Source organism: Chelonia mydas, chromosome 12 (genome assembly GCF_015237465.2).
Source record: "Chelonia mydas isolate rCheMyd1 chromosome 12, rCheMyd1.pri.v2, whole genome shotgun sequence".
NCBI classification, from domain to species: Eukaryota; Metazoa; Chordata; order Testudines; family Cheloniidae; genus Chelonia; species Chelonia mydas.
Genome location: NC_051252.2, coordinates 17,760,529 through 17,782,229, shown reverse-complemented (window position 1 = coordinate 17,782,229; position 21,701 = coordinate 17,760,529). Strand labels below are relative to the sequence as shown.

The window sequence follows — 21,701 nt, the reverse complement described above, 5'->3', positions numbered from 1 at the left end:
TACAGAATTCATTAATGATTTGGATAATGGCCTGGAGAATATGCTTATAAAATTTGTTGATGATGCCATGTGGGAGGGGGTTGCCAGCACTGTTAAGGATGAAATTAGAATACAAAACAAACTTGACAAACTGGAGAATTGGTTTGAAATCAACAAGATGAAATTAAATCAAGTGTAAAGTACAGCACTGAGGAAAGAAAATCAGATGCACAAATTCAAAATGGGGAATAGCTGGCTATGAAGTAGCACGGCAAGAAAAGGATCCAGGGGTTATGAGTCCAAATTGAGTTACAATGTTGAATATGAGCCTACAATGTGATGCAGTTGTGAAAATGGCCGATATTTCAGAGTACATTAACAGATGTGTTGTATGTAAGACATGGGAGTAACTGTTCCACTCTACTCAGCACTGTTGAGGCCACAGCTGGAGCACTGTGTCCTGTTCTCGGCGCTACACTTTAAGAAAAATGTGGAAAAATTGGAGAGAGTCCAGAGGAGAACAAAAAAATTATAAAATGTTGACAAAATTGACCTATGAGGAAAGGTTGTTGTTTCTTTTTAAAAGTGGGTGTATTTAGTCTTGGGAAAAGAAAACTGGGGGGAAAGGAGCAGGGGGTGGGTGGAGCCTGATAAATCTTCAAATATGTTAAGGGTTGTTACAAAGAGGCTGGTGATCAATTGTTCACTATGTCCACTAAAGGTAGGACAAGAAGTAACTGTCTTAATCTGCAGCAAGCAAGATCTAGGTTAGATATTATAAAAAAATGTTCTGGCTATAAGTACATGTAAGTACTGCAGTAGGCTTCCAAGACAGGTTGTGGAATCCCCATTACTGGAATCTTTTTAAGAACAGGTTAGAGAAACACCTATCGGGGATGGTCTAGGTCAGTGGTCACCAATGCGTCGATCATGATCTACAGGTCGATCCTGGAGCCTATGCCAGTCCATAGCAATCTCCAGGCTGCTAAAAGTCCAGTGGTGCAGCAGGGCTCAGGCCAATGGGAGCTGTAGGGGCGGTGCTTGTGGGTGCGGGCAGTGCATGCAGACAGTGCATGGAGACCCGCTGCCCCTCTCTCGCCACAGAGGCATGTTAACAGTCAGCCACTTCCGTGAGCGGCGTGGGGCCATGGCAGGCAGCCTTCCTGAGCCCCTCTGCGTTGCTGGCGGGAAGCTGCCTGTGATAAGTGCCTCCTGGCCGGATCCTGCACCTCACACCCCCTCCGGCACCCTAACCCCCTGCTCCAGCCCCGTCCTGCACCCAAACTCTCTCCCAGAGCCCTCACCCTCTTCTGCACCCCAATACTCTGCCCTAGCCTGGAGAGACCTCCTGCACCCAAACTCCCTACCAGAGCTTGCACCCCTCACTCCTGCACCCCAACTCCCTGCCCTGTGGACCAAAACAGGAACTAGAATTAACAATGGCCAGGAGTCTCGGTCTCTGGTTCGCCTCCCTTCCCGAATCTATCAGTGGGGGTTTGTGTTCCCAGATATGACTCAGACAGGATAAAGGTACAACAAGATTTATTAATGGGGTGGCAGGGACTCCCCAACTACCAAGGTGAGACACATAATAAAACAAGGCAGGCTGTATCAATAGGGATCTATACACAAGGATCGAAGTGACAATGACAGTACCATCTCTGGCAGCTTGATTCAGTGGTGTCTTCTCCTCTTCAGGATGGATGCAGCATGACAGGACAGCCGGATCCCTCAGATGGGGAGAGGACCTCAAGGCAGGAACAGATGAGCATCCTCTCAGGTAAGACGAGAGTATTCAGGTAGTTAAATCCCTCCCCCTCCCTGTATCTGCGTCGTCGTGCGTGGAACAAGCGATCACTATAGGAGATGGATTAGGTGTGTGTAGGTAAGTATATTCCCTGCTTAAAATGACCCTTGTGGGGTGAATGGCCTACCCTCAGTCATTTGCTCTGCCTCAAACAGACAGCAACAAGACTCTGCCACTCAGGCGGGCAGCCCCGATCTAATCTGAGCACCCCCTTTTATAGATATAGGGTTGCTAGGCAGATTACCTGATTGACAGTAACTATCTTTTCCCGCCTAAAGGTAAAAAGGCGCCAAACTCAGAGTGAGGAGGGGACAAGAAGGGCTTACAAAATGGATGCTTAGTTGTCTTTTAGGGGATCCAAGATGGCCTTGATATTTTTACCTCTATAACCCCGGGCTCAGCCAATGCACACCCCACAGTTGAGAATGTTACACTGATTTGTGATGACCCCTGAAGGATTTTGGCTCTGTAAACCACAAACGACGCTAATAAGTAAAATTCATGAACTGTCCAGTGAATTCTATGAGATTAGGTGAGGTGTGACCCTATGACCCCTGCGCCCAAACTTCCTCCCAGAGCTTACACCTCTCACTCCTGCACCCCTGCCCCAGGCTCAGCCCGGAGCCCCACCCATACTCCAAACCCCTCAGCCCAGCCCACAGCCTGCACCCCCCTCACACCCCAACTCCCTGCCGCAGCCCATGAAAGTGAGTGAGGGTGGGGGAGAGCGAGCGACAGAAGGAGGGGGAATGGAATGAGCGGGGCGGGGTCTCGGGGAAGGGGCAGGATGGATCCTGGGTTGATCTTAAATTCAAAAAGTGATCTTCTGCGTAAAAAGGTTGGAGACCACTGGTCTAGGTATACTTGGTCCTGCCTCAGCCTGAGGGGTGGGGGATGGACTAGATGAAATCTGGAGGTCCCTCCCAGCTCTACATTTCCATGTTCTTGTCACACATCAGAGCTAGAAATACGTACTGCTGCTTAAAATTGGAAATCCAGTAATTTCAGCCTTCCCACCAGACAAGCAGATGTTTGATTTTTCCCCGCCCACTCTCCCCAAAAGATCCCACACTAAAATGGAATTCAGGGTGAGATTATGTATAATTTAAAGGCAAGAAACTTTGCAGGGATGTTGTAATTAATCCAAAACCCAAGTGCTGTAAACCAGGAAATTCAGAGTAGAGATTACAGTTCAAAGAAATCCAAACGTGTTCAGGTGAGAAATGCACAATTTAAGGCAGCCAAACAACCTTAATTCTGCCCCATGGAAATAACCATACCATTATGATAAGGTATTTGAGGATTTTTTCATATTTTCTTCCCTCATGGGATCATTGTGATGAGTCCCAAGGTGTCTCTGCTTTAAGGGCTCCCTTTGCACTTCTGCCTGATTCCCCGTAGCAGTACTGCCTATGTGGAGCTGAGGAAGCAATGACATAGGGAGCCTTTCCATCACTGATTGATGCCTAAACAAGTAGGCACCCACAGAATCTGTAAAGGATATTGATGGTAGGGTCATATAATTGTAACCCTTCTGCCCGTCAGAGTTGGCAGCAACAAGGGCCGGGTTCAATATCTAGGGGATCCATTCCAATAACACAATGCAAACCGGCTCGAGCCCCCACCCAGTGATCTGGGACAGATATATACCACCCCCGCTGGGCGCCTTCAAGAGGCAATACTTCCCCTCTTGCAAGCACATAGTCTGAGTGTAGCAAAAAGCCTTTTAATAACAGAGAGAAACAATGTGGTATTATGTTGGGGAAACACCACCAACAGGATTCATAACACAACCCATGAGCAAAAAAACCCCACCCCAAGCAAATTGGGGCATGCCCCTTTCCCTTTGGTTCTTGAGTCCAGCAACCCCCAAATCACCCAAAGTCCCAAAAGTCCAGTGACCCAAAAGTCTCTGTCCCTGGTCAGGGCAGCCCCAGAGTTCGAAAGTTTATCTGCGGAGCTTTACCTCCCAACCTGGGTGGAGATGGGACGGGGGTAAGAGGCACCTTACATGATCTGAAGCTGACTGCCCCACAGCTCCATAGGCCTTCGCTCCACTCTGCTCTGCTCCGCTCCGCCAGCCGCCCCACGAACTCCTTCGCTCTGCGGCCCACAAGCAGCTCCCGCCGTCCCACGAACTGCTCCACCAGCCGGTCCACAACCTGCTCCGCGTCCCACCAGCAGCTCCCGCCGTCCTACAAACTGCTCCACCAGCCTGTCCACAAGGCACTCCAGCCGTCCCGCAAACTGCTCCACAATATATCTTCAGACTCCCCCACTACTTAACACAACGCTCAGTGATTTCAGCTCTTAGGTGAATTCAGCTTGTAGTAGGGGAGCCTCAGTGCTGGTGCACTGTTAGCCCAAAGTGAGCTCAGCAGCCTGTAACTAGACTTCTAATGAAATCAAAATTAGCTCTGATATTCCACAGTGGAGAGAGGAGGAAGTGCAATTAGCATGTAATCACCAAGGGGCCCATGCCACCAAGTATTAATACTTGTCCCCAGCCTCTCTCAATTCACAGAGTTTTGGAACCCATGACCCTTGCCTAGCGAGTGCCACTTAGTTGACGGTGAGTCCCCCCATCATAAGAAAAGGCCCAGTACAGTTCCAAGCACAGTTCCCATAATCAGGGTAATAACAATTTATTCTTCCTGCCCCAATAACAGAGAAACTGGGGATCCCACAGCAGCCAAAGTGACCATTTGGGCAGCTATGGCCTCATTCTAGGCGGGGTGGGTGTGCCTATGCAAATGAGATCGGCCCCTGAAGTTCTTTTCCATAACTTGCCACACCTCACCACCAGATGTCAGGGTGGAGCTCATCCTGACACTGCTTACATAATCTACCAGTGAAAACACTTGACACACATTTCCAGTCTCCATCATAACACTAAGTCAGTGGTTCCCAAACTTGTTCTGCCTCTTGTGCAGGGAAAGCCCCTGGCGGGCCGGGCCGGTTTGTTTACCTGCCGTGTCCGCAGGTTTGGCCGATCATTGCTCCCAGTGGCCGCGGTTCGCTGCTCCAGGCCAATGGGAGCTGCTGGAAGCGGCGTGGGCCAAGGGACGTACTGGCTGCCACTTCCCGCAGCTCCCATTGGCCTGGAGCAGCGAACTGGGGCCACTGGGAGCCGTGATTGGCTGAACCTGTGGACGCAGCAGGTAAACTGGCCCGGCCCGCCAGGGGCTTTCCCTGCACAAGCGGCGGAACAAGTTTGGGAACCACTGCACTAAGTCATTACAACTAACACAATTGTTACATGCAGATTAGTTGCTTCTGAGGATATAAGAATGGTTATACTGGATCACACCAATGGTCCATCGAGTCCAGTATCCTGTTCCAACAGTGACCAGTGCCATGTTGGTCAGAGAGAATGAACAGAGCAGGGCAGTCACTGAGTGATTCATCCCCTGTTGTCCTTTCCTAGCATATTGGCAAGTAGTCATTGATGGACCTCTCTTCCATGAACTTACCTAATTCATTTTTGAACCCAGTTACAGTTCTGGCCTTCGTAACATCCCATGGCAATGAGTGCCACGGGTTGATTGTGTGTTGTATGAAATACTTCCTTATATTTGTTTTAAACCTGCTGCCTATTAATTTAATTCACTGACCCCTGGTTCTTGTGTTATGTGAAGGAATAATATTCACTTTCTCCACACCATTCACAATTTTATAGACCTGTATCATATTTCCCGCTCCCCCAAGTCGTCTCTTTTCCAAGCTGAAAAGTCCCAGTCTTTTTAATCTCTCCACATATGAAAGCTGTTCCATATCCCTAATCATTTTTGTTGCCCTTCTCTGTACCGTTTCAAATTCTAATATATCTTTTTTGAGATGGGGTGACCAGAACTGCATGCAGTATTCAAGGTGTGGGCGTACTATGGATTTATATAGTGGCATTATGATATTTATTGGCTTATTATCTATCCCTTTCCTAATGGTTCCTAATGCTCTGTTAGCTTTTTTGATTGCTGCTGCACATTTGAGCAGATGTTTTTAGGGAACTGTCCACAATGACTCTAAGATCTTACTTGTGTGGTAACAGCTAATTTAGATCCCATCATTTAGTATGTATAGTTGTAATTATGTTTTTCAATGTGCATTACTTTGCATTTATCAACACTGAATTTCATCTGCCATTTTGTTGCATAGTCAGCCAGTTTTGTGACATTCCTTTGTAATTCCTAGCAATCAGCTTTGGACTTAACAATGACGCCAGTTGTGAATTACCTGGGATGTAGACCTGAACATGTCTATAGCCTACACTAAAGTGACACATGCTTTCTTGCTCATATAGACCAAGCTGGCAGGTAGTAGGAGGGGCAGGAATGCAGTCTCTGTCCCTGAATTTGTAGCAGTTGTATAGGATATTGCTACTACATTTAAATTTAGTAGCATGTCATCTATTCCACTTCTCTTCTTCTCTTTGTTGTTTTATCAATTTCATATTAATTTCTCCTTGACAGTGCCTGTTTGGTGCTGCAGAGAGAGGAGCTGGAGCATTGTGACATGTGAAGTATCTCAGCCAATCATCCATCACTCCCCCAGTAACACTAACCTTCACTTTAAACTGTAACTCTGCATCCTTGTTGTCTCTCCCCTTGACAGTGCCCGTTTGGTTCTGTAGGTGGAGGGATCTCTCTGCATGCAGCCCCAAATTAGTGCTGTTCACATTAACTAAAATAGATTTTGCTGGGGAATGATCTTGCCTGAATCAGGAGTAGCAAGGAGGGACACACGATGCAAATCCCTAGCCTTGCTCCTACTCAGCCAATATAGCTCCTGATCTGAAATGGCTCTCATTATTCTAATCCTGAACCCTGGCTCTCCCCAACGCTGTCAAAGTGCTTCAGTCCTGACCCACAACTCATTTGCTGACTCATTTCAACCAATGGGATTGAATCACACAAATGAACTAGAGGGAATGAGTAGTGACTGGATGAATTACCACTGATGTTGCAATGGTTCTCTGCCTGCAGTACCAAATGGGCACTGTGAGAAAATCAGGCTTTTCTGGTGTTCTGGTTTTCCAGTTGTTTTCTTATTGATGCCCTGAAATTCCCTAGAACATGCCCTGAAATTTTTGAAGTGTTCAGATGCAACTTTAAAAGTTGTTTTACAAATAGACAAACAGAAATGCCATTGAGTTGATTGTTAGGTCTCACTTTGCTTGGCCAATATCACAGCAATTACATACAATAATTAGTAATAACTTAGTGTAATGACACTCTAATTTCTTCAAATATGGACTATGCAAGATTTAAATTATTTTTAAGTATGTGGAAAATATAAAGTGTCTGTTCCAAATTAAGGTAATTTGGGACACAGAAAAAACTGTAGTAGTCAAATTTCTTAAAGGACCGTTTAGCTCAAACCGTCAAATTCATTTGGTACTCAAAGAGTAAGTGCTTCAAATCTTGGCAGGATAAATTTTACTGTTCATACAAAACAGAGGTTGAATCCCTGCTTTCAGTGCACAACTTTAACTATGAAATGATAACATCAGACCTTCAAATTGTCACATATCTATATGAGAGTTCTGGTTACTACATATGGGTATATTTATGGAATGTCATTCTGCAGAAAAAAGAAAAGGAGTACTTGTGGCACCTTAGAGACTAACCAGTTTATTTGAGTATGAGCTTTCATGAGCTACAGCTCACTTCATCGGATGCATAAGATTCTGCAGAAAAATAACTTAATGGAGAGAGAGTCTGGTAATAGCATGCATACAACTTTCATTGATATAAACTCAAGTACAGCACAGAGACTGAGGTTCGAATATGGCTCCAAAACTGAAACCCCTTTCCATCCCCACTGAATACTGTGGTACAACTTAGATTTTTAGACAGTGGGTAACTGTCCCACCCCTACTATTCCATATTGTTGCCTATTAACTTACACATTTCAAATTCTAATTTGTCTATCTGTTTTGTAACAGTAAAATTTTCTTGGCTCCAGAAATACTCTGTTCTGCCATATCACTGTTATAACATTTTCTAGTTTTCTTATTCCTCATTGTTTTACATTTCTACTAAAGAACACATACAAGTAAAAACTCAAGGCAGAATGATTACCACTACAGGCTTGATTCTCTTTTCACACTGGTTTATACATCAGGGTAATTGCACTGATGTCAATGGAATTATACCTGATTTTTACACCCATGGGAGATCAGAATCAGGCCCTAGGACCCAATCCTGGTCCCCTTTGTGACCCTTCCACTGCCTATTTCCACTGTGCCAGCTATATTGGTCACAAGTCACACCTCAGCCTGTCCTTGACTGACTTAGCTATGCTGGCAGAAGTTTGTAATGTAGACCTAGCCAAACTCTCCAGCTTAGTAACAGTCATTTTGGCAGAAACGCTGACTTTAGAGCCTCATCTGTGATATATCTCAGGCTTCAGACTCATTGCCATGCACTGAATATGTTAATCTCTTAGCTTTCTATACAAATCCTCCAACATTAAATCATACACGGAAAGACAATAGTTGCAAAATAGTGATTAAAAGGTTTTTACTTACACAAACTATATTATAAGCATTTTATTCCCACAGGACAATGTGCTCCATATGGGAAAATAATAAGAATGCCTTTCTTTGTACATCAGAGAAACAGCTCAATAAAATTCAAGTATACAGCTATTGACAAAAACAGCTCCTACTGCATCATTTTCAGCTGCAGGTTCCATTTAATATATGCTAACAACAAACTCAGTTAATTGTAATCAACATGCATGCTACATCAATTCAGCTCAGATGTATTCTTTGTCCATTCAGCTTTCTAGCTGTTTTGACAAATGTCTTCAAACAAAGAGTTTGAATGAGATAATTAGAAATTATGCTAAATGCTATTTTCCTCAATACTTATGCCTCTTTACATCTGTAACAATAACTGTATACACTAGATAAAGTAACAACTGATCACGTTAAGCCACAAAAAATATGTCCACAAAGAGAGGAAAATTCATAATTAAGACCAAAACTTTCAGTTCACTCCATCATGCCTAGAATTTACAATACACTGAATGTGTCTAGTTACCCACTGTCTAAAAATCTAAGTTGTACCACTGTATTCAGTGGGGATGGAAAGGGGTTTCAGTTTTGGAGCCATATTCTAACCTCAGTCTCTGTGCTGTACTTGAGTTTATATCAATGAAAGTTGTATGCATGCTATTACCAGACTCTCTCTCCATTAAGTTATTTTTCTGCAGAATGACATTCCATAAATATACCCATATGTAGTAACCAGAACTCTCATATAGATATGTGACAATTTGAAGGTCTGATGTTATCATTTCATAGTTAAAGTTGTGCACTGAAAGCAGGGATTCAACCTCTGTTTTGCATGAACAGTAAAATTTATCCTGCCAAGATTTGAAGCACTTACTCTTTGAGTACCAAATGAATTTGACGGTTTGAGTTAAACGGTCCTTTAAGAAATTTGACCATTACAGTTTTGGGTAGTGGGGGACAGGAACTCTCCAGCAATCCTCGGCTCCTCTAACAGCCCCTTGGGGTTGTGGGCAGTTGGCACAACTTAAAGGACCCCTGAGTTTCCTCTATATTGTGTCTCAGGATTGGTTCCCAGGCTTGGGAGAGCATAGAATTGTAGGACTGGAAGGGATCTTTTAGACAAGTCTCCTGCACTCAAGGCAGGACTAAGTATTATCTAGACCATTGCCTAACATGCTCTTAAAAATCTCCAATGATGGAGATTCCACAGTCTCCCTAGGCAATTTATTCCAGTGCTTAACAACCCTGAGAGAAAGTTTTTCCTAATGTCCAATCTAAATTGCCCTTGCTGCAATTTAAGCCCATTGCTTCTTATCTTATCGTCAGAGGTTAAAGAGATCAATTTTTCTCTCAGCTCCTTGTAACAATCTTATGTACTTGAAAACTGTTATCATATCCCCTCTCAGTCGTCTTCTCTTCTCTAGACAAAACAAATCCAATTATTTCAATCTTCCCTCATAGGTCATGTTTTCTAGACCTTTAATCATTTTTGTTGCTTTTCTCCGGACTTTCTCCAATTTGTTCACATCTTTCCTGAAATGTGGCGCCCAGAACTGGACACAGTACTCCAGTTGAGGCATAATCAGCGCAGAGTAGAAATAAAGCATAAAGCCCTCTTTATGCAAACATCCCTTCTGAGCTGTGCTGGGCACAGAAGGGCTTGCCCTGAGGATCTGGTCCATGAAAACTTCCAATAAATACTGTTCATTCAAAAGTTACTCAGTAACAATTACATTATTAACCACAAATCCTGTATGTGTGCTTGTTGGGAATTAAACTGTTCTACTACAAAAATGCTGGCAACTTCATATTAATAAGTTTACACGTTTTTATAAAATTAATATGAAGTCTTAACATAAAAATGATTTTTGTAAAGCTCATTTGCAAAACACCATATACATAGTTCCCTAAAAGAGGTCACATAGGCTTTGTGTAGTTTTAATAGTCATCATCTTTTGTTTTCCATTCCATTAGATATTTTAATGCATCCAGAAATGCTGATGGAGGAAAAGAATGCCTCTGAATGATATTGGAAATAAGTGTCAACAAATTAGAATTTGTATTTTCTCACACATGCTGCATACAAAACAGGGTTAGACAAAAAAGTGACTTCTGTAATAATACATGCACAGTTAAAAAAAAATAAACATGCATAGTCATTTAAAGGAGTCTTATACAAAATAATTTACTTGTATCCTGCTTTGTAAAATTATACATAAATGGTACATAAGCCTTAGAATCCACTAAGGTATTTTTTTCCTGCATGCTGTTCCAAGGGGAAAGGCAGGAAATAAAACTCAATATAAAGGTAATATTTAATAGAATTGTCTGTTAATTCTGATGATTGTTGTTCCAGATAGGAGGTTCTTTGTGCATTTAATGAGCAGAAAAATGTTTGTGCTCTGCAGTTGATGGATTAACCTCTAAACAAGCAATGTCTGGAATTGTCAGCTTTTTCCTTTAAAAAAATTATTTCTCTATACACACCAGAAGTCGTACTACTGTACTGCTGATGAAAAATGTTGCAGAAAAAGTTTTCTTGTCTTTTTAATTTGCTTTGCCCAATATATTACACTAAGCTGTAGATGCTGGTAGAGACATTAGATTAAGGAAGGTTGTTGTTTTTTTGTTAGGTTTTTTACCTGTACAGGTATAAAACAAATGACTGTCAGTCCAGTGGCTCAGCATGGCATGATTTCAAGATCATTTTCTTAGTTTTGGTATCTGTTTGACAAGCAATTTGATTATTCCCTTCTCCCACTTACAGAAAATTTGCTTGTCCCCGAAAAGTCAGTTCTCAGAGCAATTGTTCCAACAATGGCTCATCATTGTCAGGGTTTCTCTGTCTGAAAATCTTCAGTCTTACTACCTTTCCACTATAGCCAGTGGATGATGATAATGGCAGATAGCACAAGAAAGTGGAAATCTGAAAAAATAAGATTAGAAAATCAAATTATATGAACAATACATTTGTCTACTCATATTGAGCCAAATTCAATCTTGGTATGACTCCCTTGACTTCAGTGGCCTTACACCGGGTGGGAATTTGGCTCATTAAAATCTTCTTAATACACTTTTCCCTTAAATATACCTTTGTCCTACAATTTACTCATAATTCCAGTATTGTTCATCTTGTGAAGGAGGTACAAAGACCAATTAGGGAGGAAAAGAAGATGCCTCGCAAACCTAGTTACCAGAAAGCAGTGCCCTTTCAGGATTATAGCATGCCACAGTTATCAAGGTTATGTCAGAAATTCCATGACAAGCCCTCCGTTTTTAAGAATTAGTTGTAATGAGGTTGTAGAACATTATTATTTATATAGCACTATAGCCGTCCATGATACTTGACCCATATAGGTCTCGGTTCCGGGGTCTGGCTGAGTTGTCTTTGGTGCAGGAGGCTGGTGGGATGGAGGGAAAGGTGATGCTAAGCCACCTTTTCATTTCCTGAATCTTGGAGCTGTTCAGTGGGAGATTGAGCTCTCAGAGTGATTTAGAGTACCCTGAAGGCCAATACAAACCACCTGCCTGTCTGCTAGGAGTCACCAGGTTGCAGTGCCCTCTGGCTACATCCCTACTTTACCCTCAACATGCCTAGTGTATTCAGGGTGGCCAAGGTCAGATGATACAGAGATGGTTATGCTCACTTCACACTATCCAAGGATTTCCCTACACCAGAGGAGTCTCTAGATACCCTGCTAGGGCAGCTTAGCAATGCTTCGATAACATAGAGCGATTGTTGTTTGTATTACCAGTGTGTCTGGGAAACCTAGTCATGGGCTGGGACCCCACTGGATTAGGCACTGTACAAGCAGAACAAAAAGGTGGTCCCTGTCCCAAAAAGCATACAGTCTACGTATAAATAAGGCTGCAAGTCTGTCACGGAGGTCATGGAAGTCACGGATTCTGTGACTTTCCATGACGTCTGCTGGGCCAGTACCAGCAGTTTGGGTGTGTGAGTTGGGGCTAGGGCAGGTGTTTAGGAGGTGCAGGGAGTGCTTACCTGGGGTGGTTCCCAGCCAATGGGAGCTGCAGCAGCTGGCGCTCGTGGTGGGACCAGCGGAGGAGCTCTTGTCCTGACCCCTGCCTCTGCCACCTAGGAGCTGCAGGGACGCGGAGCCAGGTAGAAAGCCTCTGCCAGCACTGCCAACCCCCCTAGTGGGGGTCCCAGGTCACCTCCCGCAGCGCCCCCGGACCGCCCCCATCCCCCTCCGCCAAAGTTTTAGTCACAGTGGGTATTTTAAGTAAAAGTCCTGGACAGGTCATGGGTCTCTGAATTTTTGTTTATGGCCCGTGACCTGTCCATGACTTTTACTTAAAATACCTGTGACTAAAACATAGCCTTACATATAAGACAACAACATACAGAAAATCAGATGGGGTAGTATAAGATCACAATGAGACAGTATTGGTCAGCATGATAGGCAGTGTCATCTCTGCACAGCAGTGGCCCAACCATTGTCAATTTTTTTTCTTTGGGAAGCATCACAGCAAAAGATAGTTTTTAAGGTGGGATTTGAAGGAGAATAATTGAGCTCCTCCCATGGCTTAGGGCAGCATGGGAGAACACATAAAGGTGCTTATTTGAAAATTTAACAAGTGGTCAATGGAAATTGGCCTGACTGGAGGTGGGAACTGACATTTTGAAACTGAAAGAGAAGTTAAAACTAAGGTGAGGGTAGACAACAGAAAGGCTTGAAAGTGTAGACAGGGCTGGAGGACCTGGCCCATATACAGAATATACGAGATCCCTGTCCTGAGGAACTTACCATCTAAATAAATCTGCAGTGAAACACAGCCAGGCGTGAAAGTAACATTGAACACTTACTGGTACGGAGGCCGGCTCCAGCCCCCAAAAGGAGCAGGGCCTCAGGTAGAAGGGGCTGGGCTGGGGTGGGTCCATGTACCCCAGCCAGCGCATCCGCACCGACCGGGGCTCCAGCGTTGATTTAAAGGACCTGGGGCTCCGGCCGCTGCCACAGCAGCCTGGGCCCTTTTAAATCGCCAGCCCCAGGGCAGCTGCTCCTTTTGGGCCCCGCCGCATTGGTGGCCCAGGCGCAAAAGGGGCAACAACATTAAAGCGGCAGGCTTTAAGCAGGGTCCTTTGCTGTGACAGCACTTTAAGGTTGCTGACCCTTTTGCCCCCCCCCCCCCCCCCCCCCCCGGTTGCTTTAACATGGGCTGAGTACGGGCCGGTACCAGCGGCCGCTTTTTACCGGTACACCGTACCGGCTTACTTTCAACCATGAACACAGCATATATGATTTCAGGTTGATGACAGTCATTTGTTTTAATTTTATGTAATATATAGCCACATGGTGATAGGTACAATATAAATAAATGTTTGAATCTAGAAGACAATATTGAAACCTTGTATTTCTAATTCACTTCCCCTTGAAGTAATTATAAAATCAACTACATAGTATAGTATATCACTACAAGAAACGTTTCAAAATAATATAGAAGGTTTCATATAACTGTCCCCTTTCTATTACTGATGGTTTCATATTAGTGCTGCAATATCAAGACATACTGTATTTTCAATCTCTATTTAACATTTTCATTTTTAGTTGTTTTTGATAGTTGCAAAACTCCTATATTTTTCAATATCTGCTATAATACTTTTAGGGCCCATGGTATGACAATCCCAAAATCTCTTGGCATTATTTTAAACAAATGTATTTGGTGTCCTTGCAATCAGAACCCCATATTATAGCAAATTAACATTATCAGGTGTTGGTTTTATGCCATTTAAAATTATTTTACTCTCTGGGCTGTCTGTAGAATAGCCCAGGCAATCCTGGGCCATATATAGTCTTTTCTTATTCAGAAGGAGATTTTTGTTCTAACAATAAATACATTTTATTCTAAAAATAAATTTACATTCACAATGGAGAGACGGATACTGTTGACCTGACAATCGATGCTCTCAATCTCCAGTGCCCCATTAATAAAGAAAGGCAAGAATGGTGCTGGTTTATTGGGCTCTCAAATAGAAATTATGGGTGAAAACTTAGTGTTCATGGCTCTTAGCAGAAGCTGTGCTACATTTATTTTTCATTTTATCCTCTCAGCTCCTTTGGAAAGACCTTCTAAGTCAGATTCAGATCTGAGTTAAAGTGATGTAAATTTACTTCTGTGGGGTTACTGCAGTTTACACAGCTGAAACAGGCTGCACAGTATGGTCCATTATCTTCACATTGCCCCCTTTCATGCTGTTAAAATCTTCCTATATGACCAAACATCTGATGTTTTTAGGTATAAACAGAATAGCTGGCTGCAGAGATAATTATTATTTGGGGGACAGAGCAGTTGATATTTCCCATAACTGAGAGGGGATCCCTTGCAAGAGTAAGCTATCTGGCTAGAAACTCTCCATACTCAGGAAGCCCATCTCCAAAGCACAGGTTGCAGGAAGAAGCATACTGGTAAGGAGACAAGCTTCCTGCCTAACCAGCCAGAGAGGAAGGCAGATATGACCTAAGAAATTGTAGAAGTGGACCCAAGAAAGGAGTAGGAAAAGATTACTTTTCTTTGACTCAAGGTGAGGGTGGAACAGGGCTGAAAAAAGCCCTTTGTCCAGTGTACCATCCAGGACTGGCTGTGTCAAACATTCTCCTAAATAAGGACCAGAGAGACTGCATGAAGAGAGCCTGTGTTTCTGTTGCATCTGTGGCACTGTAAAGGACAATTAATATTTTGTTGGTGTTTGACTAGTATGAATGATTCAAGGGAAAGATTTCTTGACTGTATTTTCAGTTGTTTCTATGTACAGTTAATCTGCTGTATGTAACTTCATTAATATTTATGAGCAAGCAATAGGCTGCCCAAAAGGAAGAGCTCTTAGTGGTGTAAGTAATGCAAATGGCTAATGCGGCTGATTGTTAAAGAGCAGAATAGAAATAGTGCTTTTGTTTTCACAGTCTGGCTCTGCAATGCAGTATGAAGTCATCTTTTCTGATCACCAGATTGACATTAAAAATTGATTCATTTGACAGTTTATCGTTGCTACAACCTCTAGAAGCAAAGCAATTGAATTTGGGTTTTGATTATTTTTTTAATTATAATCAGTGAGCAGTATGAGGATGTTTTTAAGCTGAAATTTCATTAGGGATGGGAAAGATGTTTGTTAGTCTTTCCTATCTGTGAAGCATACCATAGCTATGGTGCTGTAGTTATGCTGCTGTAATCCTGTAGTGCAGATCAAGACTGTAGTGACAGGATTTCTCCATCACTGTATGGATTTCACCTCCTGAAGTTGCAGTAGCTAGGTCAACAGAAGCATTTTTCTGCCAACCTTGTTGTATCTATACCAGGGGTTTGGTTGACATAACTATGGTGCTCAGGGGGGGTAGATTTTTTTTATTTTGCACCCCTGAGTGCTGTAACTATGTCAACCTAAGTTTTAAGTGTAGACAAAACCTTACTAATGAAAGCTGCCTATGTGTGACTTTCCCATTCTTCTCTGGAGACTTACAGGTTGCAATTGTTCTTACTTAATCGTTAAAACTCAGCCGAATATTTGAACTCTAGATAGACATAAAGAGATTAGGTTAGTTAAGAAATCCTTTTGTCGGTATTAAAATCTCCAAGTAACATAAATTTGAGTTTCTGGGAAGAAGTATTGGCAATTTATGAATAATGAAGACTGGAGCTATAAATGAAAATTAATTCGGAAGTCCAATTCAATGTTAAATATTGTTAATTTGGTGAAAGGAGTGTGTATTATAGTACTGATATTCCTTTCACTTACATTGGTGTAAATCAGGAGTAACTCCAATGAAGTCAATAGAGCTACAGTTTTGTAACTGAATGAGAATCAGGAGTCAGTGTTCACAGGGGCTCTGTCACACTTGAAACTACATATTAATTCTCCAGAGTTCTGGATAATTTTTGAGGCAGGAGTTACCTTTTATGTTGTTCTGCCTCTTCTCAGTTGCTGCCTCGAAAAAATATCTCTATAACCCTGCCTGCCTTATTTGTAATCTCCCTTGAAATGGTTATCAGTGTTGTACATCAGAGAGATACATGAAGGAATCAGTGAAACTTTCTAAAAGGTCCTGAGAGAATATGAACAAAATAGATTGGACATTGGAGCCTGTCTGTGTTCAGAAGAGCCCATCTAAGCCCTAAAACTGATGTCTCAAGGGAGTGCTGCAAATTCTGGAGTTTGTCTAATTACCATTCTTTATAAAAAGAAAAGGAGTACTTGTGGCCACAAGTACTCGTTTTCTTTTTGCGAATACAGACTAACATGGCTGCTACTCTGAAACCTACAATTCTTTATGTAATTCATATTTTATTTGAAGGGGGACGTTTATCCTCAGGAATGCACATTAGTCCTTGATCTCCCTTCTCCTCCCCCTTAACAAATTTTGGAAAACTGGATAAATGCAGAGTTTAGTGACAATATAATCTGTGAGTTTCCAGTAGGAAATGGAAGGGAGACCCCATATTCTGACTTTGTGGTTGTGTTTTGTTTGTCTTCTGGAAAGGAAGTAGGAAATACATTGCAGGAAAATTGGAATGCTTTTAAAATTCTTCAGAACACAGTCTTATTAGTGAAAATAGGGCAGCTGGCAAGCTGTCCTTTCAAGGAAAAGGGCTAACATTCTTTTTTTATATTTAAATGAAAGTTGGGGTTTTCCGTTTTTATTTTAATCTCCCCAGAAGTTGGGAATGCCAGTGTGGCTTTGTGGGCATATCAAGGCCTACTCTGGTTTTAGATGAATAGTGGCATCTGCATATTGGATTCTACTGTCTACAAGATAGTCAATATCAAAATGACTACACACAGTGGAGTATCGGGGGCAACGAAACAAAAAGAGACTTATCCTAGTCAACACTATAGTTTCCCCAGAAATGAGCATAATGCTGTGCAATGTCTTTCCCCTAGCTTTTTGCATTTTTCATAAATGAGCTTTTTAAATTGCTGTTTTTCAGAAGTGAGGTTTGGGTGGGGAAGGGGGTTGTTTTTGTGTGTGGTGTTGTGTAGTTTTTATTGGGTTTTTTGGTGAGCCTGACATACGGTAGACAACATAATGAATCAAACTCAGACTTGGAAAATGTGAGTGAGAATTCATTGGCCCTCGGTGGAGTTTAAGCTGCTTACACCAAGCCTAAATTTGGCCCATTATTGTAATTACATTTTAAAAACGTTTCTTAAAAGAATACTTACATTGCAAAGTCAAGCACTCAAAAGTTAAAAAATTCAAAAGTTAAGGTTACCCTCTTTGTGCGTATGCATTATGACCATCTTTAATTACATGATCACATACCACTTTTTCTGCAGAAGGCACACCCCAGACATCAGGGCGCACTGCTGCCAAATTTCAAGTTCCTGCTCCAAAGCATGGAGGCACTAAAGCTTCTCAGTGAAACAGTTGTAAGAGTTTTTTTAACATGGGCAAAGATGTGGCTGGACCACTTTAGCTGAACCTTTCCAAAAAAGTTCAGCCTGAGGCAGACAGCATGGAAAATTTCAGCCTGAATGGTTTGTTTAGCAAAGTTGTAAGTAACTGCCTTATAATAAGTTCCTGTTTTCAATCCTAGCTATAGACATTGCTACCTGCAAAGCCTATAATTAAGGACTAAAACTGGCCAAACACTGGAAGCTAGATTCTTGTGCTGCTCTGGCCACTTTGCATGGCTAGAACGCAGTTAGATCTGGAAAGCTGAGGATTGCCTCAGAGTAGAGGAGCTCTTAGTTGGCGCACAGCTGATGTGCAGCTTGCAGCACCTTCCCACACAGCTGCAAAATAGGCTGCTTATGGGGTGGGATAATCACTCCAGCTATCCTGTTTTAATGGGGTCACCAGGGCTGGTGTTAGATTTGCTGAAGCACGAGTCCCACCGCCTGGGGCCAAAGCCCAAGCCCTACCACCCAGTGCTGAAACTGAAGCCCAAGGGCTTCTGCCCTGGGTGGCAGGGCTCAGGTTACAGGCCCTCCACCTGGGGCTGAAGCCCTTGGGCTTCGGCTTTGGCCCCTCTACCCGGAGTGGTGAGGTTTGGCTTTTGGCCCCCCAACCTGGGGCAGCAGGGCTTGGGCAGGCTCAGGTTTCGGTCTCCCTTCCTGGAGTCATGTAGCAATGCAATGAAGTTTGAGAACCCCTGCTCTAAGGTGATATAGGTTTGGGCTTATGGCATTGTTTTGGAAAATAGTACAGATGGCCAGAAGTAGAAAAAGAATTGCAAATCTGCTAAGTCTGGGTTCTGATGTTCTGCAATAAATGGAAATGTCCAAACTTGCAGAACCCCAGTCCTCCAGTCTTCTCCTCTTAGTAGCTGTCACCAGCCCCAGAATCTCCTAATTTAATGTAAGCGCCCTTTGACTGATCCTTCCCACTGCAACACTCCTTTACATTCTGCCACCATCGTCACCCCCTGCTTTGATTTTCTGCAGGATCTCACAAAATTCTTCGCACAGAAGTTTGTATAAGTGCCAGATCTTGTTCCTATTTTAATCAATGGGAAAACTGCCACTGATTACAGTGATGAAGGATTGAACAATCTAATCCGTATACTAAGACCTGTGAAAATTAGCACTTTACAGGTATAAGACCATATGAAGAGAATACTAGAACAATAACAGTCACGCTGTCTGTATTAATAGTAGGCTAGCTGCCCTGGGGTGACATGGGCTGGCTGTGATAGGTGCATCACATAGTAAGTGTTAAGAAAAAGGTCTTGACCTTGAGGGTCTGAGAGACTGGTAGCTGTGAGAAGATACAGCTTGTGGAGAATAACTGGAACACAGTTTGGCTGCTAACAAAGGGGTATAAAATTGGAAAACAACTGGGAAGCAATTTTCCACAATAAGACTATTTGACAGAAACACTGAGTATAATATACCTGTTGGAGACATTAGTACATGAACTCTGTACTTCTGAAACTGCTTTTGTAGGTAATTGAATGTGGAGATTAACTATTGTTAGCTTACTGTGTCATTTCATGGATGAGATTTGATTTTTAGCCCAAGTTATTGAGGCATTTCTTTGTACTGTCAGGATTCTATTGAACTCACTCTTTCTTACATGTCATCTTCTATTTCTGTAATCACTCTTTTGGAATGCCTGCAGTACAGCACCATACAAAGGAAACCAAGTTAGCATGATGATGATTTTGGACTTGCTGCACTTACTTTTATCTTTCAGGAAGGAACTTTGCATCTGAGACATCTACGTAGGTGTCCAATACTGTTGTCTAATAGAATTTTATGTTAAACAGACAAGCAAGTGAATGGAGTGAGAAGAATATTATTTTGGATTTTAACCCTAAGTATCCCCAAAAGGCAATAAGCCAGATCATTTATCTAAAATATTGTCCTTTATGCTGCCAGTAATGCAAGATGATGGAACAGCACCAGGGGACTGGTACAGCCAGTGTAAGTAACAGGAGCCTTGAAACTACTCTGAGTTATGCTGAGGGCTAGTTTGACCCCCAGTAGCTCCAGGGATCAGGGAATGCAAAGATAGCATATAGCCACCTTTGTGGCAACTCATTCTTTGCAGGATCAGAGACAAAATATCAAAGTATACTGAAAACTTCAAATAAAAAGGGAATATCGTATACAAAAATCCTGCTAGACTTGTGAATCTGCCATTCCAGTCCAGGAGAAACTTCATCTGTGACTAGAGCTGGTTGAAGTATTAATAGTAAACAGTTGATTGGCTTTGACCCTCTTTTCTATTCACTCTTTGTGAACCAGTCATTACTTTTATGTATTTGTCATTGTAATTGTTTGAGGAATAGTTTTGATGAACGTATTTAGACCTGTGGAGTTGTTTCGTGTATTTGGCAAACTACACATGGTGCAATCTATTTGATAGTTGGTCTGTGTGACTGACTAAGACATTTTATATATTTTCTGTTCCATAAATGGATGGCCAAACGTTGTAAATAGCAACAATATCTAAAGAAGCCATTAGAGGTGAATGTGGGTACCATTTTAAAGTGAGAGCGACAGAGGAGATAAGTGAGCCTTGGAAATTTTAGAACACTTCGTATTTCTTCCTATACTCTTCTGCATTAAGGGGATAAAATTTGGGAGTATACATGGACACCAGAGTTAAAAATAGTTGAGTTCTTTGCTGGGGGGGGAGGGGGGAAGCAAGAAGCCAGATTTGTTAGCTGTTCAGATGACTCTGTGTTCAGTTTCCTCTTGTCACATTCCTTCCAAGTGCTACAATTTATGTCTGTATGGTGAGTGACTGGGCAAGCACTCCTGATGCAATCAGTTACACTTAAGGCTATGTTTTAGTCACGAGTATTTTTAGTAAAAGTCATGGACAGGTCACGGGCAATAAGTAAAAATTAATGGCCCGTGACCTGTCCATGACTTTTACTATATACCCCTAATTAAAACTTGGGCCGGGGGGGCCACGGGTTCTCTGGGGGGGTGAGCCGGGTAGGGGGCGGCACCCAGCCCGGGACCCCTGCTGGTGCTGGATGGCAAAGGGTTGGCAGGGCTGGCAGGCTCCCTACCTGGCTCTGACCGGCATGTCCCTGGAGCTTCTAGGCAGAGGGGCAGCCACGGGGGCTCCGCGTGCTGCTTCCGCCACAAGATATATAGTGTGTGTTATACAGAAGACAAGACCCCCTTGCCTATTCTGTCCCCATATCTACTCTAGTGACACCATCAGAGGACCCAACCGCATCAGCCACACCATCAGGGGCTCATTCACCTGCACATCTACTAATGCTTTATATGCCATCATGTGCCAGCAATGCCCATCTGCCATGTACATTGGCCAAACCAAATAGTGTCTACGTAAAAGAATAAATGGACACAAATCAGACACCAGAAATGGTAATATACAAAAGCCAGTAGGAGAGCACTTCAGTCTCCCTGGACACTCAATAACAGATTTAAAAGTAGTCCTCCTTCAACAAAAAAACTTCAGAGAAACTGCAGAGCTACAATTCATTTGCACACTTAACACCATTAATTTGAATAGGGACTGGGAGTGGCTGGCTCACTACAAAAAGCAATTTTCCCTCTCTTGGTATTGTTACCTCCTCATCAATTATTGGGAGTGGACCACATCCACCCGGACTGAATTGGCCTTGTCAGCTTTGGTTCTCCACTTGTAAAGTAACTCCCTTCACTTCATGTGCTGGTATATTTATGCCTGTATCTGTAATTTTAACTCCATGCATCTGAAGAAGTGGGGTTTTTTATCCATGAAAGCTTATGCCCAAATAAATCTGTTAGTCTTTAAGGTGCCACCGGACTCCTTGTTGTTTTTGTGGATACAGACTAACACAGCTACCCCTCTGATATTTGACAGAAGACAAGATTTCCTAATGAAAAACTATCATAGGATATCAGCATTAGATCTTGCAGAGTTTGTGAGCTGTTCTGGAAAGAAATGCCTCCCCAACTTCAGTTCTTTA

General features: G+C 42.7%; 1 long non-coding RNA gene across 1 annotated transcript in view; it reads left to right on the top strand.

Annotated features, from left to right (window-relative positions):
- The window catches only part of LOC122462562, an 80,243-nt gene that overhangs the window by 11,930 nt on the left and 46,612 nt on the right, over nt 1-21,701 (top strand). Inside the window, exon 2 of the long non-coding RNA XR_006285193.1 lies at nt 1,678-1,759. This is a non-coding gene — a long non-coding RNA (uncharacterized LOC122462562). The remainder of the gene's footprint in view (nt 1-1,677; nt 1,760-21,701) is intronic.